The sequence below is a fragment of the Hevea brasiliensis genome, chromosome 8 (assembly GCF_030052815.1).
Source record: "Hevea brasiliensis isolate MT/VB/25A 57/8 chromosome 8, ASM3005281v1, whole genome shotgun sequence".
Lineage (NCBI taxonomy): Eukaryota > Viridiplantae > Streptophyta > Magnoliopsida > Malpighiales > Euphorbiaceae > Hevea > Hevea brasiliensis.
In genome coordinates, this window is record NC_079500.1 from 10,341,863 (window position 1) to 10,357,607 (window position 15,745).

Below are 15,745 nucleotides of genomic sequence, written 5' to 3' on the forward strand. Positions count from 1 at the left end.
TTTGCTCATCCCCTCTCTCACCCTCAGCTTCCTCCTCGCTATCCTCTTCGTCCTGGGGAGCCAGGTCCACCATCCAGGAGAAGTCCTCCTCGGGATAACGCTTCCTGAGCTCGGCCAAAAGGTCCCTATGGGCGTTCACATAAGCGCCGGCCTCCCTTGTCATCGCCTCTTCTTCCTTTGATTTAAGTTCATCAGTGAGGTGAGCGACATTGGCTCAGAGTACTCGAGCCTCTTCAAGAATATGAGCTTGCTCGGCAAGCTTGTCTTCGTAGAATTTCATCCGCCCCTCAATTTCAGATATGTAGTTTTGGGCGGACGAAAGTTGGGATCGGAGGGAAGCTGCTTCATGACCCACCTTCTCGAGCTCCTGCCTCATGCGATGAGCCTTCTCCCAGACAATATGTTGGTTCACTAGGCTCTCCACACTCAAGCTCATGGTTTGGGTCAGGATGTCATCAAGATTGTTCGGGGTCAGCCTATCCGGATCCTCCCGAAGGCAGATGGAGGACCCCAAGACCTTAGCAAAGCCTGGATTCTCTCGAACCGTCCGGTTCTTCTCCAGCGAGTGGATTAGGACTTGAGCGCCTCGGGAAAGGGTCCTCACAGCAGGTTGGGAAGGACCCCCTTCCGCACTTGAAGCAACCGGAGGAGGAGGTGGCGGCTCTTCTTGACGAGGAGGAGACCGGACCACTGCAATATCGGGGATCGGTTGTCCCGAAGGTTGAGACGAACCTCCTTGCATTTCCCCGGGCTCATGCCTGCTTCATCTCCTGTACCTTCCGGGAGATCTCTCTCTTTCGCTTCCGGCTCTCCTTGGAACCCTCACCACTCGCCATACCTGCGCAAAAGAAAAGTCAGTGAGTTCGCTAAGGGTTCAGAGATCAGAGATATAGAAAGTACCAAAGCCAAGGTCAGAGAGCTGGAGCCCGCGTTCTTCCCCAGTGACCAGCTGCATTGTCCAATGATGCAGTTCGGCTGCAACTGCATCTAAACAAGAGTACTTCCGATGGGCCGCCTGATCTTTCAATTCCATTACCATTAGGCCTTCTTCCCTATTCAGGGTGATCCGCTTCGGAAGAAAGGGACCTTGGTGCAGCCAGCTATGTGGGAAACCCTCAAAGCCGTTCAGAACTTTGCTCCTCAGAATAAAGAAGCGATTCTTCCAATTCTTCAGGGAGGAGGGCAGATCGGTAAAGAGCCCGCAATGTGGCTTCGCCTAAAAGAACCAATACTCGTCGTCCTTTTGACGAGTTAGCCTATGTAGTTCGGCGAACACCCTAGCTGTAGGACGGAGTCCTTTAGCTCGGCAAAGGCCTCTGAAGGCTACTAGGATCCGCCATGAGTTCGGGTGAACTTGGGCTATGCACACTTGGTGAAATTTTAGAACTTCCTTGAAGAAGTCGTCAAGAGGGAACCGCAGCCCGGCTTTTAACTGTTCTTCGTATACCATGATCATATTATTCTCTTCGAAGAAGTGATCGGCTCGGTGATCGCTGTGACACCGGATAAGCTCGTATGAATTAGGCTGAATGTTATACTCTTGAATGAACGACTGTAGGTCGGTTTCTTGAAGGATGGAGGGCAGCTCGTCCATGGGGAGGTTTTCCCTCCCTGAAGAATGCGCATGCCTTGAGGGTGCTGCTTGACCACGAGCTGGAACAGAGGTCCTAGGGGGCTCAGGACGCTCGCTTGGACCGACCACCTCAACTTCATCAGACGACCACAAGATCTGAACGAAAGGAGGGCTTGCCGCTCTCTGACCATCGGCACCGCTCATTTTCAAAGAAAGGAGGAAATTTAAACTGAAAGAAAGATTAAAACCCTTACTGGAGTGTGATCGGTGTCGGAAGAACTTGAAAAACGAGAGAATTTTTGGAATTGTTCGCGAGAGGCCAAAAATGACATAAGGAAGCAAATGGCTGACCCATCCCCTATTTATACCCGTCCGAGCATTTAATGCTCACGGTGTCCCAAGCCGCGCATCGGTTAGCCGGATTCGCCAGCCTTTTTTGACACGTCCCACGAATATTCCGGAGATTCCCTAAGGAGATCAGCTAGTTAGAGATCGGCAGTTTGAGATAGAGATTTTGAATCACAGATCGGTTAAGGGTCATTCAAATTAAGAGTTGGATCGGGTAAATACTTCAGAGATCGAAAAATAACCAATACAATAATAATAAAATGATAATTAGCAAAATAAAATTTTATTTCCAAAAGGTCGGATTACATCATTTGGGCGATCTCTAGAGATCGGATTACACTAAAAGTTGGATTACATCATTTGGGCGATCTCTAGAGATCGGATTACATTAAAGGTCTGATTTCATCATAGGGGCGATCTTTAGAGATCGGTGGAACATCCTATCTAAAAAGGCCTATGTCAAAGCCTAGTCCCGTGGCTGAGTCAAAAGATGTGTTTGACCAGGAGACCGGCCGACGACATCGGATGGATGTACAGCTCAGATGGGGGGACTATGGCTCTCATGAGAATGAGAGAGGTCGTCATCAAAGTTACCGCTCGAAACCGAGCCGCTGTTGAAACACCCAGTGTGGTGAGGAGCCAGATGAACGTCAAGGGGCAGTCACCGATGTTAAGGGGAATATTAGCAGTCTTCTCGCCCGAAATCAGTTCGCCGATTATATCGGTCGAACGACTCGAGATCGACACGATCGAGGTCCTCGATCCAGGTCGGTAAATTAGTCCGGTTCTCTCACTGTCATCAAATGAGGTTATCATAATTCCCCGATCACCAGGATCGTAAATTTTCAGGCGAGGAACAAAGAGGGCAACCGGAAAAAGATCAAAAGCGGTTGTCATGACCGGGATTGTTGCCGGAGCAGCTAGAACAGGAAAAGTGAGGAGGAAAGGGGAGAAAATCAAATGCGGAAGGTTTTCCTGTTGAAGGTATATATAGAGGAGGTCCGAGCATTTATTGCTAAGCAGAAAACGAAGCGGACACCTCGAAAATCAAAGGAAATAAATGCTTTGACTGAGCCGGACCAGATACAGGAGAGGACTGAAGTAGGAGAGATCGGGAGAAAGGTCTGGCATGAGGGATCAGAAAAGGGATCGTGTTGGAAAGATCAGAAAAGAGGAGAGATCGGAAAACAAAGGAGAATAAGACAACTTCCAATAACTGTCGTCATAATCAGAGCCGAGGTAGTTAAAGCGTTGCAGACGAGATCTCCATCGCACGCCTGAGAATCGCCCACATTACTGATAGGTGCCAGAGTGTGTCATGACAGTCCTGTACATCCCAATCTCTACCGTTGATCTCGCTTGTAAGGACAAGCCCGGAGCCCTTGGATCAAAGGAGAAGACGACAAGACCGGCGTCTTTTATTCCCAGCCCTCGGATCGCCCTGGACAAGAAATTAGGGACCGTCAGATTAAAAGAGAAAAAGGACAAATATTCTGAAAAGGATCTCAGCCATTCATTCTGATTCTCTTTAATTCCCAAGCATCAGATCATGTCCTTTAAAATCCAAACCTTCCATCTCCCTCAAAGAAAATCCTGACCCTTCATTGGGAGCACCCGGTCCCTATAAATACCTACATGAAAACTGTAGCAAGGGACGGACGAAAAAAAGGTGGTGAATATAGTGGAAAGGCTCTGAAAATTGATTCAGCTTTGCTACTCTGCTATTTTTAAAGCTTTCGAAATAGGAATACTTCAGAAACCAGTTTTCTAAAGTATTTTTCTTTGAAGGAGTGTTGGATACTGAAACTCTTTATTTTCAGTTTGTTCATTGCTCTGAGATACTCTCTCCTAGTTTCAGTTTAGTTTTCATCACCTTTATATCCACTCTTATTTTGCGAGATCAATCTCATTCAAGCCCGGGTATTTTCATTTCGCTTCGACTGCATTTTAACTTGGTACTCTTCATTACAAGGCAAAAATTAGTCCCCAGACTATTGGCGCGCAGCCCTATTATATTTGTGACTCCATAGTTAGTTCAGTAGATTCAACTCCCTGCAGGTAAGTGTTTAGACCATTGCTTTATTAAGTGCACCTTTTTCTTTATATTTATTTTCTTTATTTTCCATGAGTGTAATTTTCATCAAGTTTATGTTATGTTGAAAACCCCACGAAGGTGGTTATCCTCTTGAGTTTACTTTTTGTTCATCTGCTCATGTCATTTACCTTTTAGCCTTCATTACCTTCAAATGTAGGTGTTTTGGTCCCAAGTAATGTGTAGGAAGCTGTTAAGAAAGTTTCTTCAAAATAATAAAAGTTTGGATGAAAAATCAAAAAAATTATTAAGTCGAGCCACTAGGCTGGCCTAAGAAGACAGTTGGGCAAGGAGGGAGGGGGGTCAGAACAAAATTAAATCAGCTAATGAAATAGAGCAAATGTTACTAGCCGAAAGGTACTGGTAAGGTGAGCACGTTGGAGGTCGGTAAAATTCAGTCCGGTTTACTCTATCTAATCACTATGTGCCAATAAGTTAAGAGAAGCCGTATTCGGGCCTCCGGCATCTTCGTATGCCAGAATCCTTAGCCTTAGGTTCTTACGAGGTGTAGCTGTAACCAAATTTTAAGAGGTCGAAAAAGTCCTTATCCGGCTCTCGTTCAAATAAAGGAAATTGGAGGAGAGTTCTTATCCGATTCTCAACCCAAAATTTCAATAAATATTTAATAGAGATCGGAGGAGAGTTCTTATCCGATTCTCAATCCAAAATCTCAATAAATATTTAAAAGAGATCGGAGGAGAGTTCTTATCCGATTCTCAATCCTAATTGTAATCAAATGCTTAAAAGAGGTCGGAGGAGAGTTCTTATCCGATTCTCAAATCAAATTTTACTGAATATACGGAGATCGAAGGAGAGTTCTTATCTGATCTTCAAAATCAAATTTTAACAAATACGCAAAGTAATCCCGCAAACGAAAACCGCGACACAACACCAATTCACTTAGGTTGTCTCATTTACTTGTGTATCTGGGTAATCCGAATTAGTGAAAAATCAAACGTTCCTTTTATCAAAAGGATTAACATCCCCATTCGAACCCTCCTAACTATCGATTTTAATTTATAAGGAGTGTAAGGTTAAATCTGCTCACCCTCATTGAGGGACGAGGTGGGTTGCCTAACACCTTCCCCACCCGTTTACGGACCCCGAACCTGGAATCTCTATATTCGAAGTGGTCTCATTTTAATTAGCATTTCGTAAATGGTTTTCTTTGATTTCCCTCAAAATTAAAGTAGCGACTCCTCACTCTTTCCCACTTCGGTGAAGAGCTTCGTCCGGGCGACCGCAAAATACCTTGCGGCAAAAGCTAACAATCTTTGAGTCCATACCACACACTGTTGGTTCCATTATGACGAAGTTACATAATTGCGGTTTAGTAATAAGCACGCGACAATACTACCTCCGAAAGAGGGCTAAGTAGTATTTGGTTTTGATTGAAAAATTGAACCAAATCGATTTAATTAAATTTGTTGGTTGAAATGATTCAGTTCGATTGTTATTTGGTTTCGTCATTTAAACTGCATATATATACCATAAAACCGAAACTAATAATCATATTTTTCTCTTTAAACGGTAAAAATCCAAATTCACTCTCCCTGTCAAAGGCTCGTAGATGGTTGAATGAGTCCAATTCTTATGACCAGTAACATTAATAGAGTAAGAAATAGTGGTTACACACTCCATTATCCAGAAGATCCATTTCTGATGAAAGCCAAAAATTGTCATAATATGCCTGAGATAATCCCGCTCTTTACATTTATAGGCATTATTAATGTCAAGTTTAATAGCCATCCCATAGTTCCTTCCCTTCTTCTTCCTTGTCTCAAGGCTCTGCATGATCTCATGATTAATGAGAATATTATCTTCTTCATCGAGTGCAACTACCGAGGAGACTCCTTTGCATGGTCGGGTGGGTTTATCCAGAAGACAGCCCAGCCACCATTCCAACAGAAATGCGTGAGGTAATTTCTTCGTCTCACCATGCCGTCATCATTCGACCTTGGAAAGCTGCGCCCAACCAATGCATGTCCCTGACTCACTTCTCCAAATGCCGATAATGATGATTTACTTGACTCTCTTATCTCGCATGGAAGCCACAAGGATGCTGCTAGTTTCCTGCCTCCTATTGATTTAGGGCCTATTGAGTTGCATCAGTTCAATAAGAAAACCATGCATATGGTGATCCATCAAATGCTTTGCCTGAGTTGGACAACAATACAAACACACCAATTGAGAACTCTCGGGCCTTGGCCATGGCTAATGGAATAAGTGGGGGAGTCAATCACTCAGGCTGACTTTATAATTATCAAAAGAAAGCAAAAGTTTCTAGACTATTGAAGAACCACAGAAGAAACAAATTGATCGTTGACTTGACTGATCTTTCACCAAAACTACATAAAGTAGGGAAAAAGTATAATGCAGGGAAATGGAGGAAAGCAATGAGACCTTTGGATAGCCATGTTCGTAGAATGAACAAATAACATTTGAGAGTTGCGGTGTAGAAGACAAATCGGTGAAATTTCCTTTTGATGTGGAGGAGGAAGCTTGCCAAACTTTAATAGTAGATAAAAAATTGGGGTTGGAATTTTCTCAATTGGATTCCTCTATGTTGAATTTTTTGATGAATCAAATTAATGAGGAGACAGCCCTAATGATGGGTGGAAGGGATTGAGGTTGTTATTTTTTATTTTCTTTGATTATGATGTTGTCTGGGTTTAAGCTTGTCATTGAGAGAGGTAGAGAGTTTCTATTTGTTTGGCATGTTAGAGTGGGTGGTATTTTGGATGGATTCATTTAATTAGGAGTTATCTGGTTCAAGTGTTTTGATTAATTAACAATAAGATGCAGGTCTAGTGGGAAGCGTGAACTTTTAGATCGTAAGTGAGTTTTGATAAGAGGGGTATAATTTGGTGTCTTTGGAATAAGGTTTGAAAGTGTTGTAGTGTCTTGGAGTGGTGATTAGTTTTTTTTTTTGGTAGAATCTTTTTTCCTTTTTTTTTTTTTTGCTTCTCCTCTTGCTGCTTTCCTAGGTGTCGGGCTGTCGGCTCTGGTTGCTGGTTCATTCCCATTTTTGTCCAATTTTAAGGATTCAACTCCTCGCGCAATACGTCAAATCTAGGTTTTATGGGCTTGAGTTTGTGCAATCTACGTTGTTCTAGATGTTTGCAAAGTGGTTTGTTTGGTTTCTGCAGATTTGTTATTCATGGTAATGCCCATTAGTAGTTCGCATTATTGGTTGGCTATGCTTTTTGCTTACTCAATTCATGAGCACTTTTAGGATATGTTTTCTCTCTTGAGAGAATTCTATTTGAGGTCATAGGTTTGGATTTCTTTGTGATTCCCGTAGTGTTCTTTTATGCTGTAGCTCGTATTTCTTTTAAGTGTTGATAGTTTTTTTTGGTGTTGCTCTTTTCTGTTTTTGAAGTTTATATTTGGTTTTCCTCTCTTGTACTATTCTTGCTCCAGTAGGATCTTTGTAAGCCCCTTACTAGGGTGTTCTATTCTTGATCTTTTATTAATGGTAATACTTTTGATTAAAAAAAAAAAACCCACCCCACTATGAAGGCACTTTGTTTCCCTTCTATAATCTCATTCATGAATCTCTGCAACTTGTGAGTTAAAATTTTCGAGATAATCTTGTACACGACATTACATAACTCGATTGGCCTCAAGTCGTTCATAGATTGGACACATTTGACCTTCGGCACCAATGTTATGAACTGCATTCCGAGGCAAATGAAATTAAGTACTGCCATGCACCCATCCTCTCCCACTATATCCTAATACCTTTGGAAGAAAAGGCCCATCAGTCCATCTATGCCTGGGGCTTTCATTAGGTTAATGAAGCAGCTCTTTGAGTAAAAATCCTCATTCATGATATGTGTAACCCACCCATGGAGACCCTTCATTTAGGACTGAAGATTGGAAGGTTACCAAGATGTATAATTTAACACCCCTAATTTTTAAATAATTATTTTATATGTAAATATAAATATTTTAGTCTAACCTCCGTGTTATGGGCTTCGCGTAGGTATACTCGACTCGCGAAAATTCGACTGCCGAACGGGTTTGCACTTTTGAGCCAGACAGCTGGGCGGCCGAAGCTACTTCAGAATCGGGTCAAGATAATAGGCTATCCCACTGTTTTCAGACGTCCCGGATACGTTTCCAATATCCGAATTGGCGTAGGTAAGCCTGAACCCTAAGTTTCCTTAATTATTTAGTTTCGGGTTTAGATTAAAAATCCATAAAATATTCGTGGGTAGTTAGAAAATTTTAATTCCTTTTGTATTAGCTTAGTAATATTGCTAAGGACTGCGGGGCAAAATTTTAGAATTTTTAGAGCTCATTTGGGTAGTTTTTGCAAAAGGGTTAGTTGTAGGGACTAAATGGTAATTTTTCAAATTGTGGTTGTTGATTGTTGGATGGGCCCAGGAGGGGCCATGTAATGTGATTGAGTTGTGGTTATGAGACTTGTGAATATAGAAGTGTATTTTGAGCCATTTTGCAAGTTGGGTAAATCCTAGTTATAGGGGGAATTCTGTTGGATTTTCCGGATAACTTAGGGTGTCTTTGGTTCTTTTAAGCTTGTATTGAGTCAATTATATTAAATAATTGTAATATAATTATCAGGTGAGCCGGGACAGCCTTCTCCCTCTGCCCAGCCATCACAGTGACCTCGATTCACGTCTGTGAGTAAAATATTGATTTTAATTATAATTTCAATATTATTATATGTTCAGGCATACCCATGCATCACTTATAAATATATATCTATGTAGTTAAATACCAGACACATTTTATATTGCATTATTAATTGATGAAATGCTATGGATGTTGTTTTATGGTAATTTGGAGTAGTGTGCGTGTGGCGTGTGGTATTGGATATGGACAGGACGGGTAGACGCGACTGGAGCTTGACTCGCTGGGACCCGATCCTTTTATGGATAAGTCAGGGTAGGCACGGCTCGAGATGATCTCGCTGGCCCCCGCATTTGGTCTATTAAGCGAAAGTCCGGCTTGAGATGTACTCGCTGGCAGAGGTTGGATTAAGAGAGCTGTATAGGGGATCAGCTCCCATATATGTACTGCTTGAATATTATATGAGTGCGTGAATGCTCCAAATTACCTTTTTGCTGTTATGATGTGATTTGTATGAAAATTATGAAGGTGTTGCATTCCACTCTTTAAGATGCATTAGCTTTAGATAGCTATAGAAATTGTGCTTAAAATCGATATTTTACTCTCTGAGTCGAACGCTCACTTCTGTTCACCTTATTTTTCCAGGATATAGGAGATTTCTTATTGAGTTTTAACCTGTCTCTCTCCTTTGCAGGTCATTTAGTAATATATGTTATGTTTTATATAACTTTACTAAATTCTAGAAGTTCACATGTGTTAGAAGTACTTTATTTGATTTGGATATGTATTATAATTGTCACGTTGGATTTGTAAACCTATTAAATGCATGTATGATTGGATTGGATCGGATGAGGGAGCTAAGCTTCCATTTGATTTTATGACATTATGAGTATGTGGAGGGTGAGCTGAGCTCCTCAAATTGTTATATATATATTGTGCTTACAGATCGGGTGAGTTAAAACTCCCCGTTGTATGGTCCATGTTATGATCGAACTCTGGCCGATTGAAATCTTGAAATTGGGCTTAATATGGGCCTTAGGATTAGGTTAAGGAATAGTTAGGCTAACTACAGGCCTCAGGGGCTTTAGGCTGGCCCAGGTTCTAGTGCTGGTCCGGCCCATAGGTTGGGTCGTGACAAATGTGGTATCAGAGCTTAGGCTTCAGATTCATGGGAAATACATGTCTAAGGCTTAAGAAGAGTCTGGTTAGGATTTCACATGCAGAGTATAGAATCCTATTTTGTCTTCTTCTGTAACTCCTTATTTCTAACTCTGCATTATACCTCGGGTAATATAAGAGTGTTTCAGTTAGTGTCTTAGTTTTCGTGAAGTACGTAGAGATGTAAAATAGAGTTAGCAGAAATGTTGAGGTCTGCCATGACGATACGTACTCTAAGAAATGCTATGTTCCTGTTAGTATGGGTTTAAGTGGCGTGCCTATTTGGTACAAGGCACGAGGACATAAAGGTGATTTTTAGCAATATAGCTGCCCTAAGTGAGAGTGAGGGTACCACTACTGGCAGTCATCGGTGGATAACCTAGTCATAGTAAGTTCATGCTATCAGTGGATTCAAGAGAGATAAGAGATCAAGAGATCTAGTATGTCGGGACATACTGCAGTAACTATACAATATTCTTGATATTTGTGCCGTAAGCTACAGATTATAGTATCGACATGGGATTATTATGTAGAGCTACATGCTTCCCCGTGGTGCACCATGATTAGGGTGTTTGTAAATAACCTCTGTTTTGGTACAGTTATGTCAAGACAGAGTTTTATTTCTGTAGAGGAGTTGGGAAAGCTCCTAGTTAGGGTTTACGACCCTAGAGATTGAACACCAAAGGTCATAGTTGGGTGATAACTAGAGTCAGTGACTCAGTTATTCTACTTTGAGTGCAGAGTTAGAGCATAAGTGGCACAAGACTAGAGGATTTTAGTGTGATTGCAGTGTAATGGTGACACCTACTTGGTGGGATCATCTGGTCTCTGGTATGAGATCGTTAGCAGTGTTGGCATTACAGTGGACGTATTGCCTAAAGTTTAATGAAGATAGCACCTCCTTCGTGTGACATTGGAGCGTAAGTACGAATCTACTCCCTAAAGGAGATTGGAGGTTATGAATAATATTCGTAGCCTGCGAAATGACATTCTAGGAAGGTTGACAATATAAAAAGAGAGCAGACAGCTTTATATAGTTATGGTAATGGGGTTGAGGTAGTACCTCTCTTGTAATCAGTTATACTGTAGAGTATGATAATGTTTTCTGAGAAGAGATAGAAGAGTACCACTAATGTAATGATCTGTGGAATGATGTCCTAAATGGGACTGTAGTGTGATAGGAAATAGTGGCTTAGGTTTCCCCTTAGGGAGAGTACAATTTTCGTTGTAAGGATTATAAGAGATCAGATCATGATGGATGCAGAGCTTTGGAGTAGTAAGGGAAAAAAAAAAAAAGGGATTCTGTAGATTCCCTTCTTGAGGTATTAGAGGGTAGTTTAGAGTTAAACAGTGGAAAGGACAATAACTGTAAGTCAGCGAAAATAAGTCATAAAATATCATTAGATAAAAGGAAATATAGAAATAAAAATTTAGATAATTGGTTTTAGATGCAACATGAGAGAAATTCGAATGACAGTGGAAGTACCAGCCAGAGTGGTTAGAGCACCAATTTTGAGTAACATCAAGGTGTTGATAACTTGATAAAGACAGTGAAGGGATATAAGTTCCTGACATGATAGTCAGATTAAGAAAGAGAGTAACACTAAAGAATAAAATAGTCAAGTTCTACTTTGGATAAGATAAAAGAGATGAATTAAAGAGTAAATCGAATAGCCAAAAATAGGACAAGGTCAGGAAGATTAAAGTGTGATATAAGGTATATAAAGTGTCATCCTGAGCAAGGTAAATAGGATGAACTGAAAGGCAATATTATAAAACCTAGAACGAGGATACATGAGTGAGGATAGCTGTCAAGATATAGAATCCAAAAGTATAAGACTTAGAGTAGGTCATGGTTCGGGCAGTGTCAGGAGCCAAAACATGGGGTTCAGAGTTGTAGGATATGGATCAAACTCTGTCTATTCCGGTTTCCAATATGGAATAGGTAGCAATGGGATAAGTCCATTTAGACTTCTAACAGTAAGACGAAAGTTAGTTGAGGAATGCAATTAGAGCAAGTAAAAGTTATAGGATGTGCAATGGTGTCTTGAACTGTCGTATCAGGCAAAGGAGTGAATTAATAAGTAGTAAGTTAAATAAAAGTAAACCTAATGGTTCAAATAGGCATAACAAACAAAAAGGATGGTGGAAAATGGCACATAGGCTCAGGACCTGAATAAAGGTGGTGAGATAGCAATTCTGGGGCCTGCAATCAAGGATTAGGTAAGCATTTTTAGTATGACTAATAGGGTCACTTTATAAGGAAACATGAATAAAAATGAGTGACAGAACGACAGAAGGAAATAGAGCAAAAAGAGATATGTATAAGTGACAGTCACAAGTCATTGAGAAGTACAAGGATAAGAGTTATGACAATAAGCATGATTGGAATCCATTTTGGAAGAATTTATTAGTGAGAGGTATCTTCTTGAATATAGTAAAATATAGGGATGCAAAAGAGTTAAGGTAGGCATAAAAAGGTAGAAATGGAGTACAAGTGGAGATAGAAAATCTTAAGATGATATATTAGGCAAATCGATGGTGCAATAGAAGGATTGCAGTAGTTGATATCTTATATAGAGATGATGAAATTTCTGGGAGAAGACCAAGAAACATGAATGGTGTGTTAATGTCAGTAGGAGGAGATTTCTCCTTCTCTTCAAGTTTAGATCATACCTTGGCTCAAAAAGTCTACATAAGCAAGGGAAATAATGTTGTGATAACCTAGTAATGTATTCCTAAACGTCTCCCCAATGAAAGGAGTCATGAGGTTGGGAAAGGAAGGCAAGCTACCACCTAGATACATAGGACCTTTTAAGGTCATTGATAGAGTTAGAACAGTTGTTGACCAGTTGGAGTTACTACCAAGCCTTTCTCATGTCCACCCAGTGTTCCACATTTCTATGCTTAGAAAGTACATACCTGATCCTTCCTATGTGTTATAACCCGATACAATGGAGTTGAAGGAAAACCTAACCTTCAAGGAGCAGCTAATAGCCATAGTGGACTTTCAGATGAGGCAGCTATGGTCAAAACAGATCAATATGGTTAAGGTTTTGTGGAGGAGCTAATCGGTAGAAGAGTGTACCTGGGAGTCAGAGCAGGACATGCGCAATAAGTACCCATACTTGTCCACTGTGTAATCTTGTAATTCTTTATTCTGTCTTGTGTAAAATTCGATGATGAATTTTCTGTAAGGGGGGGAGAATGTAATACCTCTAATTTTCAAATAATTATTTTATATGTAAATATAAATATTTTAGTCTAACCTCCGTGTTATGGGCTTTGTATAGGTACACTCGATTTGTAAAATTTTGATTATCGAATGGGTCTGCATTTTCGAGCCGGACAGCCGGGCGGCCGAAGCTACTTCAGAACTGAGTCAAGATTATAGGCTATCCCACTGTTTTCAGATGTCTTGGATATGTTTCCAATATCCGAATTGGCGTAGATAAGCCTGAACCATAAGTTTCCTTAATTATTTAGTTTCGAGTTTAGATTAAAAATCCATAAAATATTCGTGGGTAGTTAGAAAATTATAATTCCTTTTGTATTAGCTTAATAATATTGCTAAGGACCGCGGGGCAAAATTTTAGAATTTTTAGAGCTCATTTGGGTAGTTTTTGCAAAAGGGTTAGTTGTAGGGACTAAATGGTAATTTTTCAAATTATGGTTGTTGACTGTTGGATGGACCCAGGAGGGGCTATGTGATGTGATTGAGTTGTGGTTATGAGACTTGTGGATATAGAAATGTATTTTGAGCCCTTTTGCAGGTTAAGTAGGTCCTAGGTATAGGGGGAATTCTACCGAATTTTCGGCTTAACTTAGGGTGTCATTGATTCTTTTAAGCTTGTATTGAGTTAATTATATTAAATAATTATAATGTAATTGTCAGGTAAGCCGGGACAGCCTTCCCCCTCCGCCCAGCCGCTACAGTGACCTCTATTCATGTCTGTGAGTAAAATATTAATTTTAATTATAATTTTAATATTATTATATGTTCAGGCATGCCCATACATCACTTATAAATATATATCTATGTAGTTAAATACTAGGCACATTTTATATTGCATTCTTAATTAATGAAATGCTATGGATGTTATTTTATGGTAATTTGGAGCAGTGTGCGTGTGTTGGCGTGCATGTGGTGTGTGGTATTGAATATGAACAGGACAGGTAGACGCAGCTGGAGCTTGACTCGATGGGACCTGATCCTTTTATGGTTAAGTTGGGGTAGGCACAGCTCGAGATGATCTCGCTGGCCCCTACATTTGGTCTATTAAGCTAAAGTCCAGCTTGAGATGTACTCGCTGGCAAAGGTTGGATTAAGAGAGTTGTATAGGGGATCAACTCTCATATATATACTGCTTGAATATTATATGGGTGCGTGAATGCTCCAAATTAACTTTTTACTGTTATGATGTGATTTGTATGAAAATTATGAAGGTTTTGCATTCCACTCTTTAGGATGCATTAGCTTTAGATAGCTATAGAAATTGTGATTAAAATCGATATTTTACTCTCTGAATTGAACGTTCACTCGTGTTCACCTTATTTTTCCAGGATACAGGAGATTTCTTGTTGAGTTTTAACTTGCCTCTCTCCTTCACAGGACATTTAGTAATATTTGTTATGTTTTGTATAACTTTACTAAATTCTAGAACTCCGCATGTGTTAGAAGTACTTTATTTGATTTGGGTCTATATTATAATTGTCACGTTGGATATGTAAACCTATTAAATACATGAATGATTGGATTGGATGAGGGAGCTGAGCTCCCATTTGATTTATGATATTATGAGTATATGGAGGGTGAGCTGAGCTCCTCAAATTATTATATATATTGTGCTTACAGGTCGAGTGAGTCAAAACTCCCCGTTGTATGATCCATGTTATGACCGGACTCTGTCCAATTGAATTCTTGAAATTGAGCTTAATATGGGCCTTAGGATTGGGTTAAGGAATAATTAGACTTACTACGGACCTCGGGGGCTTTAGGCTGGCCCAGGTCCTAGTGCTGATCCGGCCCATAGGTTGAGTCGTGATAGTATATATGTCTATAAAATAATCCATAGCCATTAATTTGATGCTAGCTAAAGAGCTATACCAACGACTACTCCCATCCAAAACCCTGCAATGAAGTTTTTTATACTTATTAAATTTGCGAGTTGACTCGAATAATTTTACTAGTCAAAATCACTAAAAATAAGTCAAAATATATATAAAATTGAAATCAAATAAAATTAAAGTAAAATCATAATTTTAAATAGTAAAATCGTATAAAAACAAAATGATTTTATGAGTTTACAATTCTACGATTTTATAATTTTATATATTTAAAATTTTACAATTTAAAATATTGATAAGTTGGTGAAAAAAATATTTCAATTAAAATTAAAATAATTTAAATATAAAACTCAAAAATATATTAAAAAGCTTTTTTCTTAACTTCTTTATGCTTAAATTTATATGAAAGTTTATTTTCATATTCATATAAATATGATTTAAAAAAGAAAAAAAAATGTTAAGTAAGCTATAAAATCTTATGATTTTACAATTCGATTTTCTAATATAATTTTATAGCCTCTTCACCGATTCTAGACTGAAAAAGCGGATTTGACAACATTCCCCTTTCTTCTAAAAATAACTTTAGCATGAAAATAAGAAATATTCCTCTCCTACCACATCCAGGCCCAACCCCCACCACAACCCACAGCCCACACCCCCCACCCCCCGAGCTGCAACCAATTCTGACGGGATTCTGTGGACAGAATTGTTCCTCTCCTCAGTTATTCACGTTCGATGTTGCAACTGCCAACTGATTTTGCAATAATTGAAGTCGAACTCCAGAATTATGGAGTCTATGCCTGTTCCAATTAATAAAAGCATATAACGACACTTATTAATTTTAAAGTAAATGTTTGATGTGCCAGAATTTTCATTACCGCTAGTCCAGGCTGAAGAGATATTGGTAC

At 39.8% G+C, this 15,745-nt stretch overlaps 1 protein-coding gene across 1 annotated transcript in view; it reads right to left on the reverse strand.

Annotated features, from left to right (window-relative positions):
• LOC110646501 (ABC transporter G family member 1) overlaps positions 1-12,873 on the reverse strand; it is a 69,483-nt gene extending 56,610 nt beyond the window's left edge. The window contains exon 1 of the mRNA XM_058151246.1: positions 12,859-12,873. The gene's annotated coding sequence lies outside the window, so the exon portion shown is untranslated. The remainder of the gene's footprint in view (positions 1-12,858) is intronic.
• Between the last annotated feature and the right edge of the window lie 2,872 nt (positions 12,874-15,745).